Raw genomic sequence first — 20,078 nt, forward strand, 5'->3', positions numbered from 1 at the left:
GCGATAAGAGGTGATGCATCGTTGATGGTGCAGGACGCACGGCTACTCGTGAAGAAAAAAGATTTTGTGATTTTTTTTTGCCTCCTGTGATTTTAAGTCCTATATATTCCTATAGAAAATAAATAATAAGTGTGAATTATTGAGAACACAAAATTTTCTTATTTAAAATAATTTTTTTTAATATGAAATAAGAAGTGAGATATTTTTACTTAACGTGCCAAATTATTTGCTTATATTTAATGCTTTAGAATTTTTGTTACTTTTTTACATTTTGAAAATAGTATAAGTGATACTCTTGGTGGTACCCAGTTTATTAAGATGCCTAAAATAGGTCGTTACACGAAGAAATCAAAGTTAGACACAGCATGTCAGCAACCTCAAACAGGACCTACTGCAGCTTCATCAGCGCATCAAGTGGATTGCCTAATTCCCGTCTCCAGTGGTACTGGTGCCCCCGCAACCTCATCTTCATGCCCCTTTCGACCACCCCGTACGGAACCACTGCCTGCTCCACAGACTTGCACGAATGGTGCTCAACACTCAGAGTCGGATGATGAAGACTTAGACCTAGAGGCAGATGAGGTAGATACTTTTGATCAACACGTTGATAACTTGTTTGCTGCATGGGAGGCTGTGAAGCGCAAGGGACGCAAGACCACCGAATTTTAGGATGTTAAAATAATTGGTATACAAGAATTTATCCCATATATTCTTTTATATTTAATTTTTGTATGATTTCATCGCATCTTGACCACAGTGGTTACTCACACAAACTAAGTATGATCTACAGAGTCTGATGGGACATTCAAGCAACTTCATTTGAGTGTGAAGGAGGCTATGAAGCGACCAAATGGTAGAAAAGTCGTACTCAGGTTCAACGAGAAACTGCAAACAGTTGGAAATGAAGCTGGTATACTGAACGGCGTTCTCGGATTGTTAGGATCTGACTTTACCAAATTCTCAATCTGCAAGAAGGACTGGACAATTGTTCGCTCTAGGGAAAAGATCTATAATGAATGTGTAAAGGTAAAACGTTATATTTTTGTATAGATCCGGAATCTTAATTTGACACCTACTAATAATTTAATTTTACTGTTGCAGGAAATGTTCCATTTTGAAGAAGATAGTGGATAAATTATCAAGCGTACAATATTAAAAATACTAGGAAGGGCTTGGAAAGACACGAGGAACAAGTTGTACCATCACTTTTACAAATCAGAACTGACTTTTGAACAAAATATTAAAGGCCGTCCACCGGGAATTACTACAGATCATTGGAGACGCTTCCTTGATTATCGCAACAATGAAGAGACAAAGGTAATATATTTTTATTTCATGACAAAAAAAGTCTATTTATGTTACATTGAGTTTGTCAGAAATAGTGTATAGTAGCTCTTACTTTTGATGGCATAACAGGAGAAGTGTAGAAAAAATGCAAAAAATCGATCGAAGCAGTTATACACTCACACTGGTGGATCGAAAAGCTTGGCAAGGCTCGGAGAAGAAGAGGTAATTTACGATTGACGCACTTTTGAACCGTCTATACGTATACCCACTACTGCAAAACCGCCGCTTAGCAGCGGTTTATATGAGGACTAGCGGCAGTTTTTAACCGCCGCAAGACGAATTACCAGCGGTTCAAAAATCGTTGGAGTATAGGGCGTGGACATTTGATTTTGATGTGGTTTCGTTGAACCGCTGGCACAACCGCTGGAAAACCACTTGATTGACGTTGTTTGATTTAGCGGTGTATAGTGTCCTTCTAAGCCCTTCCTAGCATTTTTAATATTGTACGCTTGATAATTCTTCTACTATCTTCTTCAAAATGGAACAATTCCTGTAAGAGTAGAATTAAATTGTTGGAAGGCGTTGAATTAAGATTCCGGGACTGTAAAAAAATATAACGATTTACCTTTACACATTCATTATATATCTTATCCCTAGAGCGAACCTTTCTCTAGTCCTTCTCGCAGATTGGGAATTTGGTGTAGTCAGATGCTAGCATTCCGACAACGCCGCTTAGTATACCAGCTTCATTTCCAACTGGTTGCAGTCTATCGTTGAACCTCAGTACGATCTTTCTACCGTTAGGTGGCTTCATAGCCTCTCTCACACTTAAACGAAGTTGCTTGATTGTCCCATCGGACTCTGTTTATCATAGTTAGTCTGTGTGAGTAACCACTGTGGCCAAGATGCAATGAAATCATAAATAAATTACTCATAAAAAATACATGGGATAAATTACTGTATACCAATTATTTTAACATCCCAAAATTCGGTGGTCTTGCGTCTCTTGCGCTTCAGAGCCTCTGATGCAGCAAACAGGTTGTCAACATGTTGCTCAAAAGAATCTACCTCTGGGTCTAAGTCTTCATCAACCGGTTCCGAGTGTTGAGCACCATTCGTGGGAGGCTGTGGAGCAGGCGGTGGTTCGGTACGGGGTGGTCGAAAGGGGCGTAAAGATGAGGTTGGGGCGGCACCAGTACCACCAGAGGGGGGAATTAGGCCATCCACTTGGGGCACGGATGAAGCCGCAACAGATCCTGTTTGCATTTGCTAACATACTGAGTCTACCTTTGATTTCTTCGTGAAACGACCTATCCTAGGCATTTTAATAAACTTGGTACCACCAATAGTATCACTTAATACTATTATCAAAATGTAAAAAATAAACGAAAATTCAAAAGCATTAAATATAAGCAAATATTTAGACACGTATAGCAATAACATATACATGTTATAGCGCGTAAAAGAAATAGCAATAGGCTTAAAATGAGATAATTGGAAACAACGTGCCTTTTCAATATCTTTGTCATGCGTATAATTTTCTCATAGACTAAACAGGTGCAATATAAATTAATAATAATACATGCGGTTCAAATAAGGAATTTTATATGCTAGGACATATATAAAACATATAGAACAGCACATGATAAAATTATCATAAGCAACTATATATTCCTTACACATTCGAATGTACATGCAAAGGCATGAGTTACAACTTGGTTGTATAAGCACTATACAGGCATTACCCGAAATCAAATCAAAACCCAAGACATGATATAAAAAATATATATATATATCCAAGTTAATTAATCCAAACTTTCATGTTTTGCCAGAGTATTAATTATCTTTTGAAACCTAAATCAATAGAATTTAATTATCCTTTGAAATCTAAATCAAGCAAACAATAATGATTATGATCAATATACTCCCCCCTTACTTGATCCCTTTCTCGTAAACAACTCTATACATAGTAGGAGTAATACATTTCTCAAATTAAGAACATACCCTGTTTACATTTGAGAATGATCAATATATGTTAAGTCTCTAACCCCTCATATAATTATGTATATACTTAGTCAACAAGTCAATTACTAGCTATGGAAATAAATAATTTTAAGTACTCTGTATAAGTCATGAACATTGAATTCTACAATTCACCAAGAAATCTTAATCTGAAATAAACTAAAAACATATCGTGCTTATTCTTTCAATTATTTAAAATACTCACTATTAATTTCTTATCCTCGTGCGTTATTTCATAACCTGAGATACAAATGTATAAATAAACTCCTCTCCTTGACCTATATTCACATATCATATCAGTTTATAATTATTTTTTTTCTACCTACATTAAAGTGGAAATTTAGACATGGATTGACTTTGTAAATATTTTGAGAAAAAAGAGAATGGTGTTTACTTTTTTTTGCCCTTTTCATAGTTAAAGATATCACAAAACCAACTAAAATAAAGATGATAAAGATTTGTAAATTCAAAATTCTGAAAAATAGAAAGCCATAGACAAATTTCCCAGCACAGTTACAGCCATCACAGTTAAAGCTATGAACTGACTAAAGAGTTAGGGGAAAACAGGACAACGAGAAACAACAATTCCCAGTAGAAATTATTACATAAATATACTGCTAAATTACAGTAAATACAATTTTCATCAGCACAACAATTGTGGATATTATAATAAGATAACCTTCTTGAAAATGATAATCAAATAGCTAGTAAATTGCGAGGAACAAAAAACACCACTAAATACGGCAAAGCAAAGTTAAGAACAAATTATTGGAATACCAGATATGTTAAACAAGTGCAGTATGGAAACAATGCTTTCTTAAAGTAGATTTTTTTAATTATTGTTTTCAAAATAAAATCACAGCATCAAAGGGAGGAACTTGATCATGGAGACACAAAACTAATTCTATAAATAAGGGTTAATAAACATGCGATTCTCAATGGGCAAATTAGCAACCACACAAGATCAACTATTAGTGCTTACCTACAGCGGGAGGAAGGTTATCGACGCTGTTACTTCTTATGACACAACTGCTTGATGGGTGGACACGGCAGGAAGACGCTGATGGATTCTGGCTCTGCGACATCGACGGCTACTCCAACTTGATGAAATCTGAAGATTGCTTGGAGGAAGAGAATCGGTCCAACAGCAACGAGCGGAAGTGCGTCTCGTGGGAGGCTTTAGTGGTGAAAGAAATTAGGATTAAGTTAGTGGCGGGGTTTATGTATTTTGAACATTAAAAGGCTGAGTTCTTTTCTCTCCTGACGGTGGTAACAATAACGGGCTTCACTCAGCAGTGTAAAAAAGTCACAAAGAATAATAATAAACAATTTATCATGTTTATATGCGTCAGCCTAATAAAAATAGTTAAATGAATTTTTTTTATTTTTTTAATAAAAAAATTGGCTTTACCTCAGGATAGAATTTAAAATTGAATCATTTTATTTTAGATAAAACAAAAACTAATTATGAGTACTTCCAAAAGAAAAAAAACACTAACTTTTATTATAGTCCTTGAATTTACTTATTATGGTACTTGAATTTTAATTATGTATCTATAACAATATATAATAATATCTCAAATATCTCCAATTCTTTTTTTCCTATGTTACCCAAATTTTTATAATCTAAAAGTACATACTCAGTTATGTATTCAAAGAAATTTAATAAAATTGCTCACTCTCAATCGTAAGATTATAAAAATGGCTCCATTTATAAAATAGTTTAAAAACAGTAATTTTTTCTATTCAAGGTTTATTTTTATAACTTATTTTAATTCTATTAATCAAAACTATAAATATTAATTTTAATTTTTAATTTTTAGGATAAATTAAAAGATGAGACCTCTTTTATAAATTAAATTATTTAAAAATTTACTTATTACAGAAGAAGTGAAGTCTATTTCTTGACTATAGGGGACAAAATTATCTCTATGCGGCACAGAGTATGGACCACATGATCCTAAAGGAGAGGAAGTTATTGAGGGTCAATGGATTTACTGCATATTCTGCGAAAAAAGGATGATAAATCCGCCAAGACAGAGGACACTGGGGCAGGCAAAGCATTCGTTAACGCAATTGGCAGGAGATGCTCCATCAAAATGTGACAGTCGTGGCTTTTTAAGCCCGACATCTTGCGCTGTCGTAGGTCAACACAGCGGAAAATATTGCTAGAGTACCCATCTGGAAAGACCACATTCTTGATAGTCCTTAAAAAGACATCCTTCTGTGGATTGGTCATAGTAAAGATGGCGGATGCGTACTTTCCATCTTCCCGTGGCCACAGATCATGCTTGATTCCCATCAATTGGAGTTATTTTCTTGCCTTAAGGTGGTCTTTAGATTTACCTTTCTCGTTCATTATGGTGAAAACTATGTTGTCGCACACATTCTTCTCTATGTGCATCACATCAAGATTATGACGCAATCCATTGTTTTTCCATTATGGTAGCTCAAAGAATATACTCCTCTTCTTCCAAGGGGACTCGTCATGTACGGCGGTTTGCTATCCGCGTGTCCTTTTTCCAGTAACCGATTGCACCTTGCCAAGGTGGACATGCACGTCCTGTAGTTGTCTCACAATGTCTACACCAAAGAGTTTGACAGGTGGACCTCTATCCTCTATCTTTCCATCAAATCTATCCCGGTTCTTTCTATATCTGTGGAGAGGATTCAGAAAGTGACGATGGCCCATGAAACACTATTTCTGACTGTGTGTGAGCCGGTTAGTCTCAGCATCCAAATTGCATGCAGGACAAGCTCTCCCACTGTACGTGTTCCACCCGGACAAGTTGCCTAAACCAGGAAAATCACTGATTGTTCACATTAACGCAACATACATCCTGAAAGTTTTTTTCGTGTAAGCATCGTACGTTTCAACACCAACCCACAACACCTTCAACTCATCGATCAAGGGCTATAAGTAGACATCTATATCATTTCCAGGCATTTTAGGCCCAGGAATAATCATGGAAAGGATAAAAGAGGTGGATTTCATGAAAATCCAATGGGGCAGGTTGTACGGAATAAGAACTATTGGCCAAATTGAGTACTTCGAGCTCATGTTTCCATAAGGGTTAAAGCCATCGCTAGCCAAGGCTACGTGAACACTGCGCGGATCACTGGAGAAGTCGGAATAAGTTCTATCAAATGCCTTCCATGTGTCGCCGTCCTGTGGATGCCGGTAAATACCGTCAGAGCTATGCCCACTCTTATGCCACAACATGTCAGCGGCAGTCTTACTAGACATGTAGAGCCGCTGTAATCGTGGAATAAGGGGGAAGTAGCGAAGAGTCTTCGCCGCTAGCGGTTTTCTATTCTTCTTAACAACCCTGTTGATCCTCACTCTGGAGTTCTTATTAGACTTTTGCTTCCATCTTGAAGTCCCACATCGCTTGCATTTAGACAACTCTTCGTCGCTGCCCTGGTATAGTATGCAGTCATTTGGAGATGTATCTATCTTTTTGTATGTGATACCGAGTTTTCTTATGATCCTCTTGGCATCATGCATAGTGGAAGGAATCCTTGCATGCTCAAAGGCATCCGCCAGCAACTCCAGTATCATTCCAAAGGCCTTGTCTCTCACTCCACACAGGGACTTTATATGATAGAGCCTCATCAAAAAAGACAGCTTGGAGAATCTTGAACATCCCAGGTATAGCTCCTGCACTCCATCTTCGAGCAGGTCATGTAAGTTGTGGACCTCGCGACTACTTTCATTTGATAAGTATGGCAACTCCTCCCGATCCCCGCCAGCGTGTTCATTCACTGAATTTTCTTCGTCGCCATGAAGTCCTGTGAAGTTGAACGCCTCCTGAACCATGTCAAGCATTGGGTCTTTGAGGTTTCTATCGGGTTCTACTTCTTGTCCTTCATTAGATCTCTCTGCCACGTGTCTCTCACTGTGATGTACCCAAAATGTATAACTAGAGGGGAAAGGTTTTATTATCAAATGATCATACGCATCCTCTCTAGTTTGGAGAAGGTAGAACCCGCATTTCGAACATGGACAATGTATCATCCCATCGGATGATACATTGGCAAATACAAAATCTAAGAATCTGTTCAAACCGTCCCTATACTCTGGACCAATTCGTGGCTTTGAAATCCAACTATTATCAATGTCTACTTCAATGATATAATAGGTCACCAAAAATTCAAATAAAAAAGTGAGAGTAATAGATAATAACTAATATAACAGTCATAAAATAGATGCGAACAATAACTTTTACAGTGAAAATCACAAAATACAGATACTATCCTTCAGAACAATACGCATTACACAAGATAATTTATTGAAAGTTGCTTAATCATTGAAAAATTCTGCACTTTAGAAAAAAATTACTAGAATAAAGAAATACTGTCCCAAAGCCAAAAAATTGGAATAGAAAATAAAATCTTACAAAAAAAAGAAAAAGAAGAGAGGCGTAATAGTTAGAGTTAAGATCATACTTAAGACAAAAGCATCAAAGAACTAAACAATCAAAACTAAAAAAAAGGATTTTAATAATTTTACAGTTAAATAAATAAAAAATGACTAATAGATAAAGGGCTTAAGTACACTAGTTTTAACATGCACATCAAGCTTATAAGTATATATAAGTTTGGTTTCTTACTAGATGTGTACTTTTCAATTAAATAATATTAAGTAAGGTGCAACTCTAATATGAAAAACTAACTATTATATACATATTCCATAACAAAAGTAATGTTATTGTATATATACATGAGAGTGTAATTCACCTGTATTACTATCTAGATGATTATATAGATGTGCTGCTTGCTATTTGCTAGAGTGAATATCAACGAATATTCTGGAAACTAGTACCGGCTATGAAATTATTTACTGCATTATCCAACAATTTACTGCATTATCCATGTGGCATGCGCAAAAGTTATATCTACACCTCTATATTGAACATTGAATTCCTATTTCCTAGTACTGTATAAAAGGATTCAGGGGCTCACACAAGAATCATGTACTTCTATTTGGAAACGACATACCAGGTTCTTCCCCTCTAATTACAATGAGTAAAATTACAATAACAAGTGGTCTACCATTAATTTATAGGTCTTAGATTAAAAAAATACTTGGTAAATTCTCGAAAAAATTTTGTGCAAGACTCATTGCTTCTTAACAAATGAAGTACCTGCCACAGTTGAAGGTACAAGGACGCACCCCAAATAATTTATTTCAAATTTCCGAGATATCTACTCGTCAGAGAACCTACTTCAACGGTTTTAATTTTATCCTATGCCATCGAAGAAGACAGAACCCATAAATTATCTCACAAGCATTTAAAAAGTAAATTAGAAGAAAAGAAAAAGAGAAAAAGAAGATGGTAACATACATTTGGGACTAATGATTAACTCAACTTGAACTTATTTGTGTGAAAATTCAGATAATCCAAAAAATGACATAATTAAATGTGAACAAAGTAACATAAGGAATTTAAATATGCACAAGTTAAGATTTGTTTAATCTAAATATGTTTAGTTAATCTACAATGAATGAAGAACAATTCAAACGAATGGGGAAAAATAGGTAGCACGTCATCTAATATGTAGGGTTTGAATTAGAAATGTGAATCATATCTGATAAGGCTAACAAAGTAATTACCCCATACAAATCAGTTACAAGATAGTTAGTGTGGTCTAAAGTCTTCCCTCCAACCATGTTACTGATGTATGTAAAAGGAATTGTATGAAATGCTGAGTAATGATTAATTGTTTTGACATTCAATAGCTTGTATAACCAGTCATAACATAATACAGATTTCTCTTCTGTGACCCTTCATTCCTCTGCATCCTTCTCCATTTTCTCCTCTATCTTGCATTTTCTTCCTATACACAAACTCTTTCAATATCATAATGATTCTCAATTTTTCAATATATATATATATATCTTCAAAATTGTGGGAGAACTCCACTGTATCTCACTTGAAACATGAGACCTATGCACAAGATATATATAGAAATTTTTCTTGTGTTACAAAATAAAGTTTATGATCACTCAATTACATTCTTTAGCTTCTTGCTTAAATAGAGAATATCATTCATGCATGCATACAACAAAAGCATTAACTTTTAAGCTGTTAGGAAGGGCCCTATATATCACAGAATCATCATTATCTTCGGTCGTAAAGGGTAAAGCTTCACAATATAATATACTATTCTTTCATGACATGATGCCTCTGCGGTTGTGGTCATCATCTAATATATTTAGGGAATCTGTCCTTACAAATAAAATTTAAAAAGGACATCTAAATGAAACAGGACAGTCAAGATTGTCCTAATCACTTGATACTAAGAAATGGAAAAACAGCTTGTTCGGTGAGAAAATTATAATGTGGTTCAATCCGAACTAAAAATGACACATATTAGAAAATACAAATGCTAAATTAGAAACAAATTCTCATCATGTAAGTTGGGGAATGCAAATTGGAACAAGATTAATCAACCTTCTTGGTACCAACACTAAAAAGACATAGGGAGAAAATGTGATGCAAACATTAATCGATCAACAACCAAACGAATTAAATTGGAGAAGGGTTCGAACCAAAATGGCAAACAAATTGGAAATAAGCAACATTCAACTAAATTGGTATAAATCATGATATATAAAAAGAGACAAATAAATGATCATGTTCTCAACACCAAACTCTGTTTTATAACTCTTTCATTCTATTTTATTTTTGCTTGTATCTTTCCTAGTAAAAATTTTTGAGTTGGTTTCATGCTCCATTGACATGTAAACAAACTATATGCAGTGTATGCTTTGTAATGTATAACAATGCTAGATGGGATGGATTCTGCACTGCACTTAGAACAATAACAATAAGGACTTCTTTATCATCTCCACTGCTTGATGCGTAATTGTGATGTGAACAAAAAAATCAAGCTATTTGTTTTAGTTCTGAAAGTAATAGTCTCAAGTTAACTTACTATTTTGCACAATCCACCGAGTGGTATAAACCAATGTAATCAGAAATTTGTTCGAATCATGGAATTCATAATTATAATGTGAAATTATATATTTGTAAAATTTAGAGAAAGTGACTCAGAATCATTTTGGAACTACAATTTGTAATTCAAGCTCAGATTGTACGATTTCAAAGTCTATCCGATTCAGAACCTTACACGAACAATTGGGACTAGGGTTCGAACCAGATTAGGGACCGAATTGGGAACTGGTGGAGAAACAAATTTGGTGCACATAGATTCGATCAACAATCATAATTATTCAATTCAAAAAGTGGTACCAGGCCAGAAGATGAAATTGGAAGAGCAAGAAAAGCGGGAGAGGGCGAACCTGGAAGCAAGGGGAGGGTGCGGTCGAGCGGCGCACAACAGGGTACGGGGAGAATGTTGAGGATGATGAAACTGGGGAGGTTGGGAAGCCTCGCGACTATACCGGGACGTGCACGGTGGAGGAATGAAGAACAGACGTGCCTATCCACCCTCCTTTCACGCGCGGGAGATATGCAGCAGCTTGAGCAGATCTGTGACCCAGAACGATGTGGCGGCTACAGCTGATGGAAGGAATGTATACCGCGGGAGTGAGTCTTGGACCTGGTGATTGGCACCTTTGCCTGCTTTTGGGTTCGCGCGTAAACGAGGGAAATTAGATCTGGCTTCCTCCAATTTTGGTTGTTTTGTCACTATGAGCTTTATGTGATTTGGAGTTTTTGAGGCACAAAACCGCAGCTATAGAGACTGGTCATCGACAGACACAAAATCCGCTACAGGAACCGCAGCTCCTCCATCAACCTGCGGCGGTTTGGGGAGACGCAGGAAATTGGGCGCTACTAAGGAGCGCTTCTCTTGTAGTGACCTATTCACTATTTAAGCTATATTGTTGCAGTCGGAACGACAAGGGCGTCCAGTTAGTAGAGGGGAGTTGCTTGTCTTAACGCACAAACGATCTAATGGCTCCTATCTCCATGATGCAGCTCGGGCTATTGGTGTAAGTAATGTGTTGAGAATCGCTATGTTGTTTCTCATAGGTTTTGTTTGATAAAATTGAGTTGAAAGTTTGTTCAGTTAGCAATTAGCTAATAAATGCATATGTTGTAAGAACCGGGTTTTTCACGAATAAAATAATTTAAATGCCCAAATTAAGTTTCAGAAAAGTTAGAATGAGAATTTAGGGATTTAAATATGATTTTTGGACTCAGTAGGTCTTTCCGAGTCAGAAAATGTGTTTTCTGCGAAAAACCGTGAAGAACCACAAACCGGCAGTTAAACCGGTTGAACCGGTTCAAGTCTGTCCGGTACTGTGCGAGAAAAAGTGAAAAATAGTCGACAACCTTAGAAAAATATTAGGAATGGAAAACCGGGTGTTAGTGTTAAAGGTTTGGCCCAAAGTTAGGCCGAACGGGCTAAAAACGCTAACAGGTTGGACCGGGCCCAAGTTGGGCCCAAGCTCAACTCATATAAAGCAATAAATGAGCCAAAGAAGCTCATTTTAACACCAAGAGAGAGAGAGAACTCGGATAGGGAGAAGAGAGGAGAAGGAAGCCATTAACACTATTCATCTCTTCCTTCAAAGCTCCATAACTTTTGATCCGGAGCTCCGATTGACGAGCCGTTTGCGGCCACGCAAAGCTCTCGACAAGCTCTTCCTTTCTATCTAAGAAAATTTGGTAAGGAATCGCGTTCTAATTCCCAGTTTCCAGCCCTAGATTCTGCTCGTTTTCATGTTTGGTTTTTGAGTATATTTTGTGGTTTTGGTTGTTTAGGTGATCTCTAGTAGTGGGTAATTATTGAATTTTACCCCTACTCACATTGGATAAGGTAAGGTTTCACTAAATCCTTGTGTTTAGTTGTTTTATATATATTAGGTTTTCATTTTGGTAATATATGTGTTGCTAGTTTGAGCCTTGGTGTTTGTTGGAGTTGGTTGAGGCTTTGGATCAAGTTTGGTGGTTTCATTTTGGTGTTTGGAGTGCTTGAGAATCAGCCAAGGTATGGTTTTGGTTTTCTTTATGTAATATGTAATGTTCATGGACACTTAGGCTAGTTGACCCTAAGATAGGATTGAATGATGTTGGTGTATGAATAATTATATGTTAATTGTTGGTGGTATTGAATTGTTGTGGTTGATGAGGATTGTTGGAAAATGTTGGTGTTGGGTGAGTATTATGATGATGATGATGGTAAGTGATGGATCAATGTATGAAAAATTATTGATGTGAAATGTTGTTGTGAAATGAGGAAATTATGGGATTATATTGAGAGTGGTTGGTGTTGTTGATGATTGATAAATGAGTTGATGAGGTTGTTGGTATTTAATTTATGATGAATATTGATGTTGTTGGTATTTAATGATTACGAAGGTCAATGAGGAATGTGTGGTTTATTATTGTTAATGAGGGATTGATGATTATTGAGATTGATGAGAATTTGTAGTAATTGTTAAAATTGTGATGGTTGGTATTGATTATAAGTGTTATGATGGTTGTTGATGTTGAGAAAATTGAGCATGCGGGTTGATATTTATTATGGTTGTTGAGGGTTATTGGTATTGTTGATGATTATTTATGAGTTTTGTTGATTATGGTAAATGATGGTGTTGGTGTATGATGTGGGAAAGTTGGGTAATGATGATTTTGAGGATTGTTAATGGTTGAGGGGGTTTGTGAGGTTCATAAGGTTAATGGAAAGTGGAAGATGTGGATTTGGTGGGAATTTGGAATTGTTACAGGACTTAGAAGGTTGTGTGATTGAGAAAATGGTTGAAGTAGTGTTTGATATGAATTTTGGGCTGTTTTGGGTATGGTTGGAATGTGTTTGACTTGGTATTGGATTGAGGTTTGGTTAAAAAGTGAGTTTTTGAGATCTTAGATAAAAATGTAATTTTTGGGGAACTTTGTTTGATCATAACTTTTGTCTCAGTTTTCAAAATCTGTTGAATTTGGTTTAGAATTAAAGATCATTGAAAACCCTTCGATTTGATATAAAGTTTATAAAATTTAGAATTTTGTAGCGGAAGTTATGATCATTCAAAGATTGGTGTTGAAATATGAAATTATGCAGAGTTGTAACCTGTTTCTGGCGTTTAACTCTGCTTTACAACCTGTTTCTGGCGTTTAACTCTAGAATAGGGCAGAAAGCTGGCGTTGAACGCCAGTTTTCGTCGTTTAAACTCGGGCAAAGTATGGACTATTATATATTTATGGAAAGCCCTGGATGTCTACTTTCCAACACAATTGAGAGCTCGCCATTTGGACACCTGTAGCTCCAGAAAATCTACTTTGAGTGCAGGGAGGTTAGAATCCAACAGCATCTGCAGTCCTTCTTCAGCCTCTGAATCTGATTTTAGCTCAAGTCCCTCAATTTCAGCCAGAATTTACCTGAAATTACAGAAAAATATACAAACTCATAGTAAAGTCCAGAAATATTATTTTTATTTAAAAACTAATAAAAATATACTAAAAACTAACTAATCATACTAAAAACCATGTAAAAATAATGCCAAAAAGCGTATACATTATCCGCTCATCACAACACCAAACTTAAATTGTTGCTTGTCCCCAAGCAACTGAAAATCAAATAGGATAAAAAAAGAGAATATACTATAAATTCCAAATATCAATGAAACTTAGCTCCAATTAGATGAGCGGGACTAGTAGCTTTTTGCCTCTAAACAGTTTTGGCATCTCACTTTATCCCTTGAAGTTCAGAATGATTGACATCTATAAGAACTCAGAATTCAGATAGTGTTATTGATTCTCCTAGTTCAGTATGTTGATTCTTGAACACAGCTACTTTATGAGTCTTGTCCGTGGCCCTAAGCACTTTGTTTTCCAGTATTACCACCGGATACATAAATGCCACAGACACATAACTCGGTGAACCTTTTTTAGATTGTGACTCAGCTTTGCTAGAGTCCCCAATTAGAGGTGTCCAGGGTTCTTAAGCACACTCATCTTTTTGCTTTGGACCTCGACTTTAACCACTCAGTCTCAAGTTTTCACTTGACACCTTCACGCCACAAGCACATGGTTAGGGACAGCTTGGTTTAGCCGCTTAGGCCAGGATTTTATTCCTTTAGGCCCTCCTATCCACTGATGCTCAAAGCCTTGGATCCTTTTTACCCTTGCCTTTTGGTTTAAGGGGTTTTTGGCTTTTTGCTCTTGCCTTTTGGTTTTAAGAGCTTTTGGCTTTTTCTGCTTGCTTTTTCTTTTTCTTTCTCTCTTTTTTTTCTTTTTTTTTTTTTGCCATTTTTTTTGCAAGCTTTCTCTATTCACTGCTTTTTCTTGCTTCAAGAATCATTTTTATGATTTTTCAGATCATCAAATAACATTTCTCCTTTTCATCATTCTTCAAGAGCCAACAATTTTAACATTCATGAACAACAATATCAAAAGACATATGCACTGTTCAAGCATTGATTTAGAAAACAAAAAGTATTGTCACCACATCAAAATAATTAAACTAATTTCAAGGATGAATTCGAAATTCATGTACTTCTTGTTCTTTTGTAATTAAAACATTTTTCATTTAAGAAAGGTGATGGATTCATAGGACATTCATAGCTTTAAGACATAGACACTTAAACACTAATGATCATATAATAAGACACAAACATAGATAAACATAAAGCATAATTTTTGAAAAACAGAAAAATAAGAACAAGGAGATTAAGGAATGGGTCTACCTTAGTGATGGCGGCTAGTTCTTCCTCTTGAAGATCTAATGGAATGCTTGAGCTCCTCTATGTCTCTTCCTTGCCTTTGTTGCTCCTCCCTCATAGCTCTTTGATCTTCTCTAATTTCATGAAGGAGGATGGAATGCTCTTGGCGCTCCACCCTTAGTTGTTCCATGTTGGAACTTAATTCTCCTAGGGAGGTGTTAATTTGCTCCCAATAGTTTTGTGGAGGAAAGTACATCCCTTGAGGCATCTCAGAGATTTCATGATGAGGAACTTCCTCATGCTCTTGTTGAGGTCCATGAGTGGGCTCTCTTGTTTGCTCCATCATTTTCTTAGTGATGGGGCTTTTGAGATGAATCTCTCCATCTCCCATGACTCGAAGTTGGAAGCAACTGCCTTCCCTTTCCTCTTTCTAGAGTTTTCTCCGGCCTTAGGTGCCATTAATGGTTATGGAAAAACAAAAAGCAATGCTTTTACCACACCAAACTTAAAAGGATTGCTCGTCCTCGAGCAAAAGAAGAAAGAAAGGATGAGAAGAAGAAGAGATCGAGAAGATGGAGGTGTGTGAATGGTTCGGCCAGGGGGGTTTAGGTGGTTATGATGTGTGAAAAGGAAGGAGTGATGGTTTAAATTTGAGTGGGTGGGTGTAGGTGGGTTGTATGATGGTTTTGGAAGAGTAATGGAGAGGTATGAAGAGGAGAGAAGAAGAGGTGGGCTAGGTGGGGATCCTGTGGGATCCACAGATCCAGAGGGGTCAAGGACTTAACATCCCTGCTCCATTTAGGCGTGTAAAACGCCCTTAGAATGCATGTCTGCCGTTAAACGCCAGCTTGCTGCTTGTTTCTAGCGTTTAACGCCAATTCCATGCTTTGTTCTGGCGTTAAACGCCAGTCTGGTGCTTGTTTCTGGCGTTTAATGCTAGCTTGGTGCTTCTTCCTGGCGTTAAACGCCAGTTTGATGCTTCTTACTGGCGTTTAAACGCCAGTAAGTTCTTCCTCCAGGGTGAGCTATTTTTAATGCTGTTTTTCATTCTGTTTTTTATTCTTCAGTAGTTTTTGTGACTTCACATGATCATCAACCTAAAAAAAATAAAATAAAAATGGAAAATAATTAAATATAATTAAATAACATTGGGTTGCCTCCCAACAAGCGCTTCTTTAATGTCAATAGCTTGACAGTGAGCCCTCATGGAGCCTCACAGATGTTCAGAGCATTGTTGGGACCTCCCAACACCAAACTTAGAGTTTGAATGTGGGGGTTCAACACCAAACTTAGAGTTTGGTTGTGGCCTCCCAACACCAAACTTAGAGTTTGACTGTGGGGGCTTTGGTTGACTCTGCAGTGAGAGAAACTTTTCATGCTTCCTCTCCATGGTTACAGAAGGAGATCCTTGATTTTTAAACACAAGGTTGTCCTTATTCAGTTGAAGGACTAATTCTCCTCTGTCCACATCAGTCACAGCTTTTACTGTGGCTAGGAAGGGTCTTCCAAGGATGATGGATTCATCCTCATCCTTCCCAGTGTCTAGGATTATGAAATTAGCAGGGATATAAAGGCCTTCAACCTTTACTAGCACGTCCTCTACTAGTCCATAAGCCTGTTTTCTTGAGTTGTCTGTGGTGCACGAATTGTGAATCACACTTTTCACAACTCGTACCACTAACCAGCAAGTGCATTGGGTCGTCCAAGTAATACCTTACGTGAGTAAGGGTCGATCCCACAGAGATTGTTGGTTTGAAGAAATCTATGGTTATCTTGTAAATCTTAGTCAGGAAATCAATTATAATTATCAGTATGAATTGCGAAGAATAAAAGAGCATGGATTAAATACTTGTTCTGCAGTAATGGAGAATATGTTGGAGTTTTGGAGATGCTTTGTCTTCTGAATCTCTGATTTCTCCCTGTCTTCTTCTTCACGCACGCAAGGTTCCTCCTATGGCAAGCTATGTGTTGGTGGATCACCGTTGTCAATGGCTACCATCCGTCCTCTCAGTGAAAAAGGTCCAGGTGCGTTGTCACTGCACGGCTAATCATCTGTCGGTTCCCACTCACGCTGGAATAGGATCCATTGATCCTTTTGCGCCTGTCACTATGCCCAGCCCTTGTGAGTTTGAAGCTCGTCACAGTCATTCAATCCCTGAATCCTACTCGGAATACCACAAACAAGGTTTAGACTTTCCAGATTCTTAAGAATGCTGCCAATGGATTCTAGCTTATACCACGAAGATTCTGATTAAGGAATCCAAGAGATATTCATTCAATCGAAGGTAGAACGGAGGTGGTTGTCAGGCACGCGTTCATAGGTTGAGGATGATGATGAGTGTCACGGATCATCACATCCATCATATTGAAGTGCGCATAAACATCTTAGATAGAAACAAGCGTGTTTGAATAGAAAACAGAAATAGTTGCATTAATTCATCGAAACACAGCAGAGCTCCTCACCCCCAACAATGGAGTTCAGAGACTCATGCCATCAAAGAGTACAAAGTTCAGATCTAAAATGTCATGAGTTGCGAAATAGACCTCTAAAAATTGTTTAAATACTAAACTAGTAACCTAGGTTTACAGAAAATGAATAAACTACGATAGATGGTGCAGAAATCCACTTCTGGGGCCCACTTGGTGTGTGCTGGGGCTGAGACTTAAGATTTTCATGTGCCTAGGCTGTTTTTGGAGTTAAACATCAGGTTGTAACCTGTTTCTGGCGTTCAACTCCCATTTGTAACCTGTTTCTGGCGTTTGACGCCAGACTGCAACATGGAACTGGCGTTGAATGCTAGTTTACATCGTCTATCCTTAAGAAAAGTATGGACTATTATATATTGTTGGAAAGCCCTGGATGTCTACTTTCCAACGAAATTGATAGCGCTCCAATTGGACTCTTGTAGCTCCAGAAAATCCATTCCGAGTGCAGGGAGGTCAGAATCCAACAGCATCAGCAGTCCTTTTTCAGTCTGAATCAGATTTTTGCTCAGCTCCCTCAATTTCAGCCAGAAAATACCTGAAATTACAGAAAAACACACAAACTCATAGTAAAGTCCAGAATTGTGATTTTTATTTAAAAATTAATAGAAATATAATAAAAACTAACTAAATTATACTGAAAACATACTAAAAACAATGCCAAAAAGCGTATAAATTATCCGCTCATCACAACACCAAACTTAAATTGTTGCTTGTCCCCAAGCAACTGAAAATTAATTAGGATAAAAAGAAGAGAATATACTATAAATTCCAAAATATCAATAAAACTTAGCTCCAATTAGATGAGCGGGACTAGTAGCGTCTCAAGTTTTCACTTGACACCTTCACGCCACAAGCACATGGTTAGGGACAGCTTGGTTTAGCCGCTTAGGCCAGGATTTTATTCCTTTAGGCCCTCCTATCCACTGATGCTCAAAGCCTTGGATCTTTTTTATCACCCTTGCCTTTTGGTTTTAAGGGCTATTGGCTTTTTGCTCTTGCCTTTTGGTTTAAAGAGCTTTTGGCTTTTTCTGCTTGCTTTTTCTTTTTCTTTCTATTTTTTTTTTGCCAAATTTTTTTTCGCAAGCTTTTGTATTCACTGCTTTTTCTTGCTTCAAGAATCAATTTTATGATTTTTCAGATCATCAAATGACATTTCTCCTTTTCATCATTCTTTCAAGAGCCAACATATTTAACATTCATAAACAATCAAATTCAAAAGACATATGCACTGTTCAAGCATTCATTCAGAAAACCAAAAGTATTGTCACCACATCAAAATAATTAAACTAGTTTCAAGGATGAATTTAGAACCATGTACTTCTTGTTCTTTTGTAATTAAAACATTTTTTTTAAGAAAGGTGATGGATTCATAGGATATTCATAACTTTAAGGCATAGATTCTAATCTTTATTTATTATTTAATAATATAAATTAGGCATAAAAGCAGACACTTAATAATAAAAGACAGGAAATTAAGGACTTAAAAATAAATGACTCTAACTCTAACACTCATATACTCTTAAAATAGATAAAAGGTTATCTCAGAGTTAGGACTCAACAACCTTTATTTTGGGAGGTAGATGCTTCTTTAGTCTGTGGGGTGCTTGGCCCTTCAAGAGACAGCTTCTGGCGCTTCAGTTCCTTTATGTCACACCCTTGCTCTTCTTGTTCTTTAAGCAGTTTGCATAGCATGCTGTTTTGATTTTGCTGTTCTTCCTTCATTTGATTCACAGCTTCTTGCAACTTGGTGACAGATGCTTCTAAGCGCTCCCAGTATTCAATTTGAGGGATTTCCGGGAGGAGCTCCTCTGTTTTTCTCTTGATGGGGTCATCCTGCACTTGTAGTCCTTCCATAGACTTTTTGGTGATTTGTTGCTCAACTGAGATATACTTATCTACTCCCATTTTTATTCCAGCATCTTTACATAGCAGAGAGACTAAGCTTGGATAAGCTAATTTAGCATCTTTGGAGTTCTTGTTTGCAATTTTGTAAAGCTCACAAGCAATCAGTTGATGAACTTCCACTTCTTTTTCTAGCATAATGCAATGAATCATCACTGCTCTTCTGATGGTGACCTCAGAGCAGTTGCTAGTGGGCAGTATAGAGCGCCCAATGAAGTCCAGCCAGCCTCTGGCAACTGGTTTGAGACCTCCTCTCTTGAGTTGGTTCGGGGTACCCTTTGTGTTGGTTGTCCACTTGGCTCCAGGGAGGCATATGTCCTCTAGGATTTTGTCCAATCTCAGGTTTGATCTCATCATTCTCCTATTAAAGGAGTCTGGGTCATCTTGCAGTTGAGGCAGCTTGAATATCTCCCTTATTTTGTCAGGGTAGGTGTGAACAATCTTCCCTCTGACCAGAGTTCTATAGTCATAGAATGCGGTTCCAGCTATTCTCTGCTTGTCCGTCTGCTATAGATTAGCATAGAATTCCTGAACCATGTTTCTTCCCACCTTTGTTTCAGGATTAGCTAGGACTTCCCAGCTCCTGTTTCGAATTTGCTCTTGGATCTCCGGATATTCATCTTCTTTCAGATCAAATTTAACTTCCGGGATCACTGACCTTAGACTCATTATTTTGTAAAAATGGTTTGAATGTTCTTTGGTTATGAACTTCCCTTGATTCCAAAGTGGTTTTGGAATATTCTCC

The 20,078-nt window shown here is 37.1% G+C and overlaps 1 long non-coding RNA gene across 2 annotated transcripts in view; it reads left to right on the forward strand.

Moving 5' to 3' along the window:
• Positions 1,441-20,078, forward strand: part of LOC107648270 — a 31,321-nt gene continuing 12,683 nt past the window's right edge. Inside the window, exons 1-2 of one of the 2 annotated variants that reach the window (XR_002349766.1) lie at positions 1,441-1,509; positions 11,171-11,276. This is a non-coding gene — a long non-coding RNA (uncharacterized LOC107648270). The remainder of the gene's footprint in view (positions 1,510-11,170; positions 11,277-20,078) is intronic. The other variant, XR_002349767.1, reaches the window with a different exon arrangement.

This window comes from Arachis ipaensis, chromosome B06 (assembly GCF_000816755.2).
Source record: "Arachis ipaensis cultivar K30076 chromosome B06, Araip1.1, whole genome shotgun sequence".
NCBI lineage: Eukaryota > Viridiplantae > Streptophyta > Magnoliopsida > Fabales > Fabaceae > Arachis > Arachis ipaensis.